This window comes from Astatotilapia calliptera, chromosome 23, assembly GCF_964374335.1.
Source record: "Astatotilapia calliptera chromosome 23, fAstCal68.1, whole genome shotgun sequence".
NCBI lineage: Eukaryota > Metazoa > Chordata > Actinopteri > Cichliformes > Cichlidae > Astatotilapia > Astatotilapia calliptera.
In genome coordinates this window covers 43,496,352-43,509,790 of record NC_137443.1, presented here as the reverse complement: position 1 = coordinate 43,509,790, position 13,439 = coordinate 43,496,352, and the positions used below count along the sequence as shown (strand labels likewise).

At 42.7% G+C, this 13,439-nt stretch overlaps 1 protein-coding gene across 1 annotated transcript in view; it reads right to left on the bottom strand.

Annotated features, from left to right (window-relative positions):
* Nucleotides 1-13,439, bottom strand: part of LOC113017716 (NACHT, LRR and PYD domains-containing protein 12-like) — a 1,242,929-nt gene that overhangs the window by 814,425 nt on the left and 415,065 nt on the right. The window lies entirely within an intron of this gene.

Genomic DNA, 13,439 nt, shown 5'->3' with positions numbered 1-13,439 from the left:
CTTGGAATGCAATCCCTTTGTACCATGAAACCACTTCGCAGTACTAGGAGTCCACTAAAACCTATAACGAGAGTGATCCTGGAAGAAATGGGGCACACACTAGTGACCTCAACAATTGCAAGACAGCCTTTTCCCCGATGCTCAGATGGGGAAAAAAAGGAAGTTTCATGAAAACATTAGGACTTTATCACCGTTTTATCTGAAAAGTTAATGGTAATATATAACCTAACTGGCTATAAAGAGTAAAAAATTTAGATACAATTTTGATTTTGATGAAAAGGACTGGTGCTATTTTAAAGAGTCACGTCGGTAAAAGTAGATAAATGTTTTAAGAAATCTACATTTTATAGCATTTTGTGAACATACACAAAAAGTGGCCATTTTTGGCAACAAACAAGCTGAAAGAGTTTTATATTTTTGGTTCTCCTTGAACAAAAATAATAGTGAATAATAATCAATGTTGATATTAATCAATTAGATGTCCCAGACTCTACTATTAATAATACAGCAGCCCCTCGTTTATCGCTGGTGTTACGTTCTAAAAATAACCCGCGGTAGGTGAAATCCATAGCCAAATTTATTTTTTACAATTATTACAGATGTTAAGACTGTAAAACCACTCACTACATGCTTTATACACTTTTCTCAGACAGGCATGAACATTTTCACACTTTTCTCTTTTGTTTAAACACTGTTAGAGTTCAAACCTTCGTAGAAACACAAGTCCAGTATTATGGAATGAAAACAAAAGGTGCATTTGAGGGTGCAAAACGTTTCGTCGGCATTGTTGTGTTTGTTTGGGAGAAAACTTCCAAACATACAGTACAGCACTTCAGAGTTACACTGCTAGCGATCGAAGATTTATGTAAATTCGACAAGCTAAACGCATTCTGTACTGTACAGCAGGAGTCCCCAACCTTTTTGCACCACAGACCACTTTAATGTCAGACAATATTTTCAGGGAACGACCTTTAAGGTGTCGCGGAGAAATACAACAAAAGAATTAAAAAAAGAAACTGTGGTATTTTGTAAATATAATGATAAACGTGACTTGAGCTGTGCGCCAACAACAATGACAGAGACATCCTCCTCTCTGCTTCTTAGCGCTCTCTGGTCGCTATGGTAACGCGTAAATAGTTCTTTCAAAATAAGACACACAACTACAACCATACATTTCACACCGGAGGATCAACTCTCGCGGAACGGTACCAAAAGACTCACGGACCTGGACCGGTCCGTGGGCCTATTAGGGACCGCTCCTGTACAGGAGACACTGGACTAGATTGATTGACAATGGTCTACAGCAATCAGAACGCACAACGCGATGTACTGTAAAAAAAATAAATAAATCAGCGAAACAGCAAGTGTCACTTTTGGCCACGAACAATTTAGGGGATGGTGAATTTTTTTGAACAAACCCAGAGTGTTAAAACCCCCCACTTAAAACCATTTTTATTTCTCAGCAGCATCAATAGTGACAAAAACGCAATTTAGTTTTCGCTGTCAAAGTAGATTTAACCGAAGTTACGTGTTTACGGCTAGTGTGGAGGTCACGTGTTTCCGGTTAATGTGGAGGTCACGTGTTTCCGGTTAGTGTGGAGGTCACGTGTTTCCGGTTAGTGTGGAGGTCACGTGTTTCCGGTTACTGTGGAGCTCCACAGTGGCTGCAGCCAGGTGCTCTTGCGGTGATCAGGACGCCGGCACTGAGAACAGGAAGTGGCTCAAACGTCGCACTTTCATAAAGTCAGCCTGAACTCCACTCACAGAGTTTCTGTCGCCATTTTAGTTTTAAAACCCGTCGTGATAAGGGCGGGTCTTACTGTGAACCTGCGCGCTCATTGGCTAATAACTTGAGATTGACAAGTCGTTATCCAATGAGCGCGCGGCTTCTCCCAACATAAAGTAGTTTCCTTTGAAAAACCAAAGTCTGATTATTTTTGCCTCCACTGACGGAGCCTGTTGTTCCCGCCACAGAGACACAGTAATGTCAGAGCGGTGTTAACACTCAGCTGCCTCAGCACAGCTCTCACTCTCCTCCTGCTCTCTCAGCTAAACTCACTTCCTCTCTACTTACAGGAAACCAGCGCTCAGAGGAGCCGACCGGCCTCACGTTTCACCCACAGACACGAACAGCGTCTTATGTCATAAGAAGAAACATATTCATGTTAACACTCACCTGCCTCAGCTCCACCTTCCTCCTGCTGCTCTGAACGGAGGATCAACACTTTCACTTTCACTGCTCCTCCCTAAACACAGAGGATGCTGGGACTTGTAGTTTTTACTTTGTGTGATATTTATGGCTGTGACACTAAATCACAGCATTAAAACTTCCTGCAAACATGTCACAGGCGATAAAAGTTTCACATTAAAGGTGAAGTTATTTTTCTGTCTCATGTTCAATAAACAGTGAGCTGGGAAAACTGAAGAACAGACTTCAGACGTTCCCTGCAGAGTTTCTGCTGCTCGGTCGTCTGCATGTTGCTGAGACTGAGCTGATGATGAAGCTGTGACGGGTTTATGGCACGTTTGGTTCTGGAGAAGAGTTTTACTGTCGGTGCAGGTGAAATGATCAGAGGTTACAGCCTCTGGTTAAAGTGGAGGCAGCGATCAGGACGGCTGAGCAGCAGAGGTCTCGAGGGTCCTAAAGTGTAAAAGCATCAGTGTTAGTAACACAAAGATCACAGAATGGGATCATCCACACAACACTAACATCTAAATCCACGGCAGGAACTCTTCCAGTGTCCTGAAAAATCTGTGTGCACGATGCTGAGATTAAAATCTGTCTGCTCATCTTAATGCAATATTGTGAAGTTACAATTCTTTTCTGTAAAAAGAATTTTTATTTTTGTATATAAATAAATGTTGATGTTGTGCTTTGGGATCGTGTGCTTCAATTTGACTTATAATGTGCCAAATGACTGCAACAGGCGGCTTAAGGCGATGCCATCCAGAGTAAGGATCTTGTTAGCCAGTGTTTCTAAGATTTTTACGCCCCGTTACAATAACCTCAGTTCTATCTGAACTTAGAAGCAGAAAATTAAAGCTCATTATGTGTCTAAGACATCCCGGCAGTTTAACCAATAAAAGTGGGTATCATATGCATAGCAGTGAAAATGTATGCTATGTCTTCTAAAGCACGTATAATGTAAACAGAACTGGTCTTTGCACAGAAGCCTGTGGAGCTTCATAATTAACCTCAGTGTGTGAAGAGGACTCTCCATTTAATAATAGCTGTAATAAAATGTTCTGGCCAACGGTGTTAAACGCTGCACTTGGGTCTAGCAGGGAAGATTTCAACTTTTCAATATGAATGAAGGCTGAAAACTGATTAGATTAATGTCTGATGATCTTTTCTGTGCTTCTTCAAGTTTGTAACACCGAACATATTAAAGGATGATATAAGGCTCACAGGAAGAGTTTAATTAGACACACATTTACTATTTTTCTTTATACTCTTTCTTTCTTGACATGTTTAATATGCTTACTATCAGAGGAGAAAATGAACCTTGTGTAGTTTAAAAACTTTTTATTTAATCAAACTGTAATGTTGTTGAACTCTGACGGACGTGTCTTTTAATCTTGTCAACAAATCCTTAATCACCTAAATGTGCCATTTATCATCTAGTAAAATGTTCCCTCTGCTTCTGTTGCACATCTCCCCCGACACTCTCTGCTTCACCAGCCCTGTGCAGCTGGTCCAATCGCTGCGTCCTTAAACTGGTGTGTTTAAATCTCTTTACCTCTGTTGTGAACTTCGCACAAAGTTTGTGGTAACAAATTCAAACTGAGGAGGATCTGGTTTGAAAAACACACACTCGCGAGACAAAATAAAAACAGACTGCTCAAAGCAAAAGCAGAGCTCACAGGTGGTAGCACAAAACACAGTGACAACGTGCGTATCAGATACCCTCAGTGCCAAAAGCATAAATATGAAAAAATGGGATCACCAAGAATATCCTAAAAATGGCATTGAGGGGGTGTTACAGTGAAATAAAATGAAACATTTTCATCTGAAAATGTTGAAATTTAGTAAAAACAATTCTCTGTAGTTTGATACTGTCGTTACAGACAAAGCGGATGTTTAAAGCCTTTGGACGCACATTTGAAATGCACTCATTCTCCTTATCAGCTGGAAACATTAAAGCCGTAAAATGACACACCCGCGTGTAACAAACCATTTGTTGGGGGTTGTGGATTTGACACCTCAGCATTGTGAAAGTGGGGAAACATGCTTCTGGCTGAGCTTAAGATTTCTGCTTACAACTTAGAATCTCAGCTCTAAATGTAATTCAGATGTTTTTTTAAGTAGGGCTAATGTATTATTTGACTTCTAAGGCACACACACACACACACACACACACACACACACACACACACACACACACACACACACACTCACACACACGAACAACACCAACACAGAGAAGAAGAAGAGGGGGTCGTTTTACTACACATCATAAAAACGCAATCATTCATCTTCCAACTGTATCTTTCTGTTCTGGATTTAGAATCATTGGTTGTTTACTGATCTGTACTTTGGGAGTCACACTGTTGTGATACTGGGGAGAAAAGGGTAAGGTTTGATAGACTAAACCATTACACACAAAAGTTGAAAAACCTAAAGAGTGTGTGAGACTGCCAGCTGTGTCGTTCAGCAATAAACTCATCTATAAATGTGTTAGTAAAGAGTGACTTGTACTTCTGTCCCATTAAGCAACGGTTTAACAAATTTCACTGCAAACTATAAAAGGAATCTGGATTTAAATAGAACATAGTAGTGCAGGAAACACTAGTATAAGGTGTCTATGGAACAAATCTCCTTCAGCGTTCAAATGACCAAAGTGAGGCCTACAGGTAGGGTTGCCAACTCCCTGAAAAATAAATAAGGGACACCTCGTGGCCAGGGCCGGGCAACCTAGTTGTCTTCACCCTTCCCATTGTGGTAGCTCTTTTTTGTGTGTGTGAAATTATTTTTTAACCATTTGACTTGAATTTGATTTAAGCAGATGCATATTCTTTGTGATATGAACACATGTGAAACAAATGATCATTTAGCCATTTATTTTTAGCTCACAATGACAACATTAACACAGTAAAACAGGTCTCTTTCTTAAACAGAAGCCTGTCATGCTTAACTTTTGAGAATATAAGTAAATCTTTCTTTAAAAGAACTCTGTCCTGCTTAACTTAAAATTATATAAATTAATAGAAAACAATAGAACGAAAAATATTCTTGTAACAGTGCACATTTAGTGCATTTAGTACAATTGGCTTCAGTTGAGGTATTATTTCAGCTTTTCTAAAGCTAATCAGCTGCTCCTGTTTGTAAACCCACTTGTTCCCATGATTACGCATCTTAACTCATCATCATTATTCATGTATGTATTACTTTTATGTATTAGTCATCTATTTGTTGTAATCATCTATCCTTGGAGTTGTTTCTTACACAAAATAAGTTATATTATCACACTTCTGGCCACATAGCGCTGATATTCACTGCACATGCCCATTTTAACCTTAACCAGAGGGTTTAAAAAACAAACCAGTGTTTACATACCATATCTGCTTCTGCCGTGGCCTGGTGGACAAGAAATTGGTTAAGGGTTCCCCGAGCTGTCACGCCCCTCATGTTCTTCATGTGCCCACCACTAGGAGCATGCCTATGGAAAAAGTGTGCCGGCACACAGTGCAGTGCGCTTTATAGGTGTTATCGTGCACTTTCCCAGCCAGGTGTTTCCCTTTTCCCATTCCTCCCTGTGCTTTTGCAGCCTTTTTTTCTTTCTCTGAGCGAACAAACATTGCTGCTCTAATGCTGGGCTCACACTGTGCGATCTTTGGTCCATTTTGAGACGATTTTTGAGTCGTGCGACTGATTTGGTGATCGGCCCGATTTTGGCCTTCGTCGTGCGTCGTGTAGTATACGTGGGGTAACGAGAAGCGATTAACACCTCGAGCAGCTCCCGATCATCAATCGCTCGTGAGCCGCTCACACTGCTCACGCGCAAACAGGTAAACGTCGGTGAAAAAGACGGAGCAGCACGGCTGTGCAGCGTGTGATCTGGACACAAGCGATGGAGGCACAACTTGTAGAACTTTGGAAAGCTCATCCGAGCCTTTTCGATGTGGCCTCACAAAATGATCACGACCACAACAACCGTGAAAATAGTTGGATTTACATGCTGCTCATTCACAGCTGCCTGATCAATGTTTTTCATTAGCAATTTAGCAAAGTTGATGGTGGTGGTTTGTGTGTAGGGTTGCCAACTCCCTGAAAAATAAATAAGGGACACCTCGTGGCCAGGGCCGGGCGACCCAGTTGTCTTCACCCTTCCCAGTGTGGTGAATTTTCTAGGTCTTTTTTTGTGTGTGAAATTATTTTTTTTAACCCTTTGACTTGAATTTGATTTAAGTAGATGTATATTCTTTGTGATATGAACACATGTGAAACAAATGATCATTTAGCCATTTATTTTTAGCTCAAAATGACAACATTAACACAGTAAAACAGGTCTCTTTCTTAAACAGAAGCCTGTCATGCTTAACTTTTGAGAATATAAGTAAATCTTTCTTTAAAAGAACTCTGTCCTGCTTAACTTAAAATAATAGAAAACAATAGAAAGAAAAATATTCTTGTAACAGTGCACATTTAGTGCATTTAGTACAATTGGCTTCAGTTGAAATATTATTTCAGCTTTTCTAATGCTAATCAGCTGCTCCTGTTTGTAAACCCGCCTGTTCCCATGATTACGCATCTTAACTCATCATCATTATTCATCTATGTATTACTTTTATGTATTAGTCATCTATTTGTTGTAATCATCTATCCTTGCAGTTGTTTCTTACACAAAATAAGTTATATTATCACACTTCTGGCCACATAGCGCTGATATTCACTGCACATGCCCATATTAACTTTTTCCAGCCAGGTGTTTTCCTTTTCCCATTCTTCCCTTTCTCTGAGGGGAACAAACATTGCTGCTCTAATGCTGGGCTCACACTGTGCGGTTTTAGGCCCATTTTGAGCCGATTTTTGAGTGATCGGACCGATTTTGGCCTTCATCGTGCATCGTGTAGTATACGTGGGGTAACGAGAAGTGATTAACACCTCACGACCAGCTCCCGATCATCAATCGCTCGTGAGCCGCTCACACTGCTCGCGCGCAAACACGTAAACGTCGGTGAAAAAGACGGAGCAGCACGGCTGTGCAGCGTGTGATCTGGACACAAGCGATGGAGGCACAACTTGTAGAACTTTGGAAAGCTCATCCGAGCCTTTTCGATGTGGCCTCACAAAATCATCACGACCACAACAACCGTGAAAATAGTTGGATTTACACTGCTGCTCAATCACAGCTGCCTGATCATGTTTTTCATTAGCAATTTAGCAAAGTTGATGGTAGTGGTGTGTCTGTGTGAGTGAAAGACAGAGAGAGCGAGCGACAGATTTTCTGTTATAACCTTAATTTTATGGACGCACAGTGTGAGCACTCAGGTCGCATCAGAGCATCGGGCGGTATAGTGTGAGACCCTGCATCGTGACCTATGAACTTCTAACCCCTGCGAGTCAATCGTGCAGTTTGAGCAGGAGCTGAATAACGCGACTGAAAAAATCGCACAGTGTTTGCCCAGCTTTAGGTGTACTGTCGTCCGAGACTTGCACCGCAGAGTCGGCGTTTGTTCCCCTGTTGGCCATGCTTCTTGTTGTGGTCATCTGTTGTCTTCCGGTATTTTCTCCGCAAGCGACCTTTCCTCGACCAATGAGATGAGCGGTAATCTGAATTGTCATACTCGAATTGTCATAAGTGTGCTGTCAGCTCATTGGTCACAAAGCAGGAGAGGGGCTGGGAATTATGTTTTCAAACAAAGCGTTAATTCCATAAACATTTATAGACTACTTTTGATTCTCACTGTATTACGGGACAAAGTGCGTCCCTTATTAGCTCAATACGGGACGTGTACTTTTGTTTCGAAATACGGGACGATTCCGTTTTTTAAGGGACGGTTGGCAACCCTACCTACAGGCGTTTCTCTTAGTTGGTTGTGTTCAGGGAAAAAGCAGCTAAATACACTGAGACTGCTCCACATTGTTAGTGAGTTAACTCTGGATATCTGTAGGTTTGTCAAACTTGGAGTGAACAAAAGCAGAAAACAGTAAAAGATGCAGACAGTGAAAGTCTGGTTTATTTCATGAACACAATGAAACATTTTACAGTCCACAGAGCAAAGTAGCATACATGATAAATAGATACACATGACACGGACAGTGAGAAGTAAAACTCGTCGTCTTACCACATGTTATATTCTGTAAACTTAAAATAAACCACAGAAATTAGTGTTTTAAAATCATTATTAAAACATGAGTCAACATTACTGAAGTGACACTTTAATGATGCTTCACATCACCGTGTTTATGATGATAAAACATGTTCTCTCGTTAGTAGATGTCTGCTACACATACATACACAAAGCTGTGTAAAGCAACTATTGGTGACTGTCAAGCCTTTGAGTCGCCGAGCAGCTGAATAGGGGAATAATGTTGACGCGCCCGCTGTTTAAAACGTAAGTCAAAGTTCCAGGTTAAAACTCCTTTATTTGTTATCAAATCCTTAAAATCCGTAGAAAAACAGTGATCAAAACATTCCAAGCTTGAGCGGTCAGCAAAAGTCGACTTCCTCCATCACCCACTCATTCACAAAAATTCCCTCAGGACGTGAACAGATGATATAGCAATCACTATTACCGACACCACGTGACCCAAAGCTACGCCTTATCCACAACAGCAACTATAAATAACGAATCTAAACGTATATACATAAAATACAGAAATGAATGAGGTGGAATGAATACTACAAATGTACATAAGGTGCAGCTGCAGTCTGGCAGTGGGAGCAGTGTGACAGGTCAACTGTTAAGAAGGGAGATGGCGAGGGGAAAGAAACTGTTCCTGTGTCGGGTGGTCCTGGTCTGCAGGCTTCTGTACCGTCTGCCAGAGGGCAGCAGATCAAAAAGTCTGTGTCCAGGGTGTGAGGGGTCTGTGATGATTTTCCCTGCCCGTTTCCTGGTTCTTGAGCGGCAGCGGGGTGCCGATGATCCTATCTGCTGCCCGTACAGTCCGCTGCAGTCTGCTCTTGAACTTGAAGCTTTTGTTACCATACCTCAAACACATGTACCCATACCTTAAACAAAAGCACTGCTTTGCACCCTAGTTGCAATTATGCAACACACATGGTCCTGCATACTACACTCTATTTCACACATAAGACACTTCGTTCACAAAATGAAATTTCAGGGTGCCACCCTGGAAAACATCCAAAATACAAAACACATCGGGTAATTGCAACCACTCAATACACACCTGAAGGCACGTACTTGAAAAACTGAACACCAATTAGCCAACTACAAAAAGCCCTCAGTTTAGCCAATTAAAGAACTTTGCAAGCATGGATGGAGGGAGAGCAAGAGGAGGAGGAGGAGGAGGTCGTCGAAGAGGCCACGCACAGACCCATATTTCTGATGATATAAGAGCAACTTTGGTGGACCATGTCATCAACCATGGCCTGACTATGAGAATTCTCTAGAATGACTCGAAGACCTTCTGGGGCAGGACGCCAACGCCTGTTCACACAACAGCAGGAACTTGCCGTTGTGGACCTAGTGAGGGCAGACAATGCCATCCGTCTCCACCAGCTACGAAAGCAAATACAGGGAGTGCAGAATTATTAGGCAAGTTGTATTTTTGAGGAATAATGTTATTATTGAACAACAACCATGTTCTCAATGAACCCAAAAAACTCATTAATATTAAAGCTGAATGTTTTTGGAAGTAGTTTCTAGTTTGTTTTTAGTTTTAGCTATTTTAGGGGGATATCTGTGTGTGCAGGTGACTATTACTGTGCATAATTATTAGGCAACTTAACAAAAAACAAATATATACCCATTTCAATTATTGATTTTTACCAGTGAAACCAATATAACATCTCCACATTCACAAATATACATTTCTGACATTCAAAAACAAATCAGCGACCAATATAGCCACCTTTCTTTGCAAGGACACTCAAAAGCCTGCCATCCATGGATTCTGTCAGTGTTTTGATCTGTTCACCATCAACATTGCGTGCAGCAGCAACCACAGCCTCCCAGACACTGTTCAGAGAGGTGTACTGTTTTGCCTCCTTGTAAATCTCACATTTGATGATGGACCACAGGTTCTCAATGGGGTTCAGATCAGGTGAACAAGGAGGCCATGTCATTAGTTTTTCTTCTTTTATACCCTTTCTTGCCAGCCACGCTGTGGAGTACTTGGACGCGTGTGATGGAGCATTGTCCTGCATGAAAATCATGTTTTTCTTGAAGGATGCAGACTTCTTCCTGTACCACTGCTTGAAGAAGGTGTCTTCCAGAAACTGGCAGTAGGACTGGGAGTTGAGCTCAACTCCATCCTCAACCCGAAAAGGCCCCACAAGCTCATCTTTGATGATACCAGCCCAAACCAGTACTCCACCTCCACCTTGCTGGCGTCTGAGTCGGATTGGAGCTCTCTGCCCTTTACCAATCCAGCCACGGGCCCATCCATCTGGCCCATCAAGACTCACTCTCATGTCATCAGTCCATAAAACCTTAGAAAAACCAGTCTTGAGATATTTCTTGGCCCAGTCTTGACGTTTCAGCTTGTGTGTCTTGTTCAGTGGTGGTCGTCTTTCAGCCTTTCTTACCTTGGCCATGTCTCTGAGTATTGCACACCTTGTGCTTTTGGGCACTCCAGTGATGTTGCAGCTCTGAAATATGGCCAAACTGGTGGCAAGTGGCATCTTGGCAGCTGCACGCTTGACTTTTCTCAGTTCATGGGCAGTTATTTTGCGCCTTGGTTTTTCCACACGCTTCTTGCGACCCTGTTGACTATTTTGAATGAAACGCTTGATTGTTCGATGATCACGCTTCAGAAGCTTTGTAATTTTGAGACTGCTGCATCCCTCTGCAAGATATCTCACTATTTTTGACTTTTCTGAGCCTGTCAAGTCCTTCTTTTGACCCATTTTGCCAAAGGAAAGGATGTTGCCTAATAATTATGCACACCTGATATAGGGTGTTGATGTCATTAGACCACACCCCTTCTCATTTGCCTAATAATTCTGCACTCCCTGTATGTGTGTGCGTGTCCAGGGTTCAGCTGAGACAGTGTCCTTCGCCCTGCCAGGCTAAGTAAACAGTCTTCCAGCCAACCCAGGTGGCCTTGCATGGAATGGGAAGGAACAGACTCAACACAGTCGTTATCAGGGTGTTATTCAGCTCCGACCTTGAGCCCACGTCTGGGGCTGAAGGGGTATCCGCATAAGTGATGGTGCTTTTTACTTTAGTGCGAACAGCTCATATGAATTTCAAAGCAGTTCTACAGTCCAACACTGGTCTCTCAATCTCCCGTTGGAGAGCCGCGAGCTTCGCCATACTTGCGTTCTGTGATGTTGTCATTCTTGTGTTCAAGGAGCCGATTCTGAGAACTCACGGCAGTGTGCCTCCCCGAGATGTCATCCAATTTGTGCCCAGAGATGTTATTCCGAGCGAGCCTTTCCGAGATGTATCCAGTCTGCAGTCAGAGATCTTATTCTGAGTATCCACAGCAGCCGTAGTCTCTCCAAGATCTTATCCGTGCTGACTCAATGAGCCCATTTTGAGAAACTCACGCCTCTCCCATCGTTCCAATCCCAGCGGGCAGCCTTGTGGGGGTTTGAACAGCCGGTTCCGCTTTCTCAAGCCAGCTCCGATCAGCCAGAACCCTGTTACCATGGTTCCGAATAGGTAGATATCTTCAGCACGCAGACTCACCCGAGCCCAAACTTCTCGTTGAGAAATTGCATTTAGGGACCAGTTTTCAACAGGACAATGACCCCAAACACACCTCCAGGCTGTGTACTAGAAGAAGTATACTAGATGGCGGCGCGCACAGACGCAGCGGCTCTATGCTCTCCACTTGGGTGCCTTTCTTTTTTGTTTCTCCACTTTTTCTTCTTCTTTTGTTTTCCTTATTGTGAAGCCAAATTTTCCTACAACCATCTGGAATTATGCAAGATTGGATATAACAGCCAGATCCCCATTACCAGTGATTATCAGAGGGTGCACAACATCCCCCCGGAGATAGCGAGAACATCGGGTGCTCCGTGGATTGTTATCAAGAAACGCAGGCGGTGGAAGGAACGCAAACAAAAGCGGGGATGCCTGTCGGGCCTGCTGGCCAGGCTAAAGAAACAGCCTTTCAAACCACCGCTCCCGAGCATCTTTCTGACCAGCGCACGGTCGGTCGTCAACAAAATAGATGAACTGAACCTACTTCTCGCCGCACAGCCAATCGTCCGTGACTGCTGTGTCCTGGTCGTCACGGAGACATGGCTCACTCCGCGAGGCTCCTGCCTACGACAGCCGTAACGCTCCGACAATCCATCAAGCGGTGGTAGCTTAGCAAAGTCGTACTGAAACATCTGACAGATTTTCGAGCGCCGTGCACATAAAATCGTTTCGAGGTCAGTAAACACAACCAGAGTTCATACATAAGGCACACGGGGTTATAAGGGGCTCTGTCGACTTTCAGAAAAATCAAAGGATTGATTTTAAGTGCGCCGTATTTTCCAAACAACACGGTAATAACGACGGCCCGCTAGCATGCTCTACCAAAAATAGTGCTTTGTTGTGTATCTGACGGACAAAAGCTAAACCAGTTCCACACCACTGAAGCTGCAGCATTTTTACAAACCAGTTCTGGTTCATCCGTTTCATTTAGCGATCCACTTTCGCTCTTCTCATTCTGCGTCATCATCCAATTCCACCTGTGATCTTGTGTCACCATTGCTCTCTGAGCTTTGTGTTGCTTCTTCTGTCACCTGACAAATAGGACATACATGACAATAAGAATAAAATGTGGAGCTGCATCAGTGTGTCTGTCACTTTGTGCAGATCTTGACTGATCAGTAATGTTTGTAGGCTGAGTGCATTTTTAAAACAAGTTGTGCAAACTGCACTACAAGGTGGAATATTTGCAAAATCATAACTATGACCTATGAATACGTCAGTGCCATTAAGATGAAATTCTTGTGTCACCAACATTTTAACGTTAGGCATATAATTCTAACAGCCTCTGTAAACTAATATCCTGGCTGCTCGAGGCTGCTGTTTTCTCTGACAGCTTCACTTAGATTAGAATTAGAAACGCTGCTCTGAGACTGAGAGAACTAACAGTGCTGCATGTTGTGCTGTTAGTTTCCAAAACACGTTATTCATGGTTACATACAGTTTTAGACTGATGTGGGCCAAAGCCTAGCATAGCCTGCAACGTTATTGTGACGGACACATTTTATGTGTCAGACCCAGGACCCTGAGCAGTTATGGACTAATATTATAATGTATGTATTTTGTATTGCTGTCCCTCGTTCTCCCTGCTTGTAGACGTG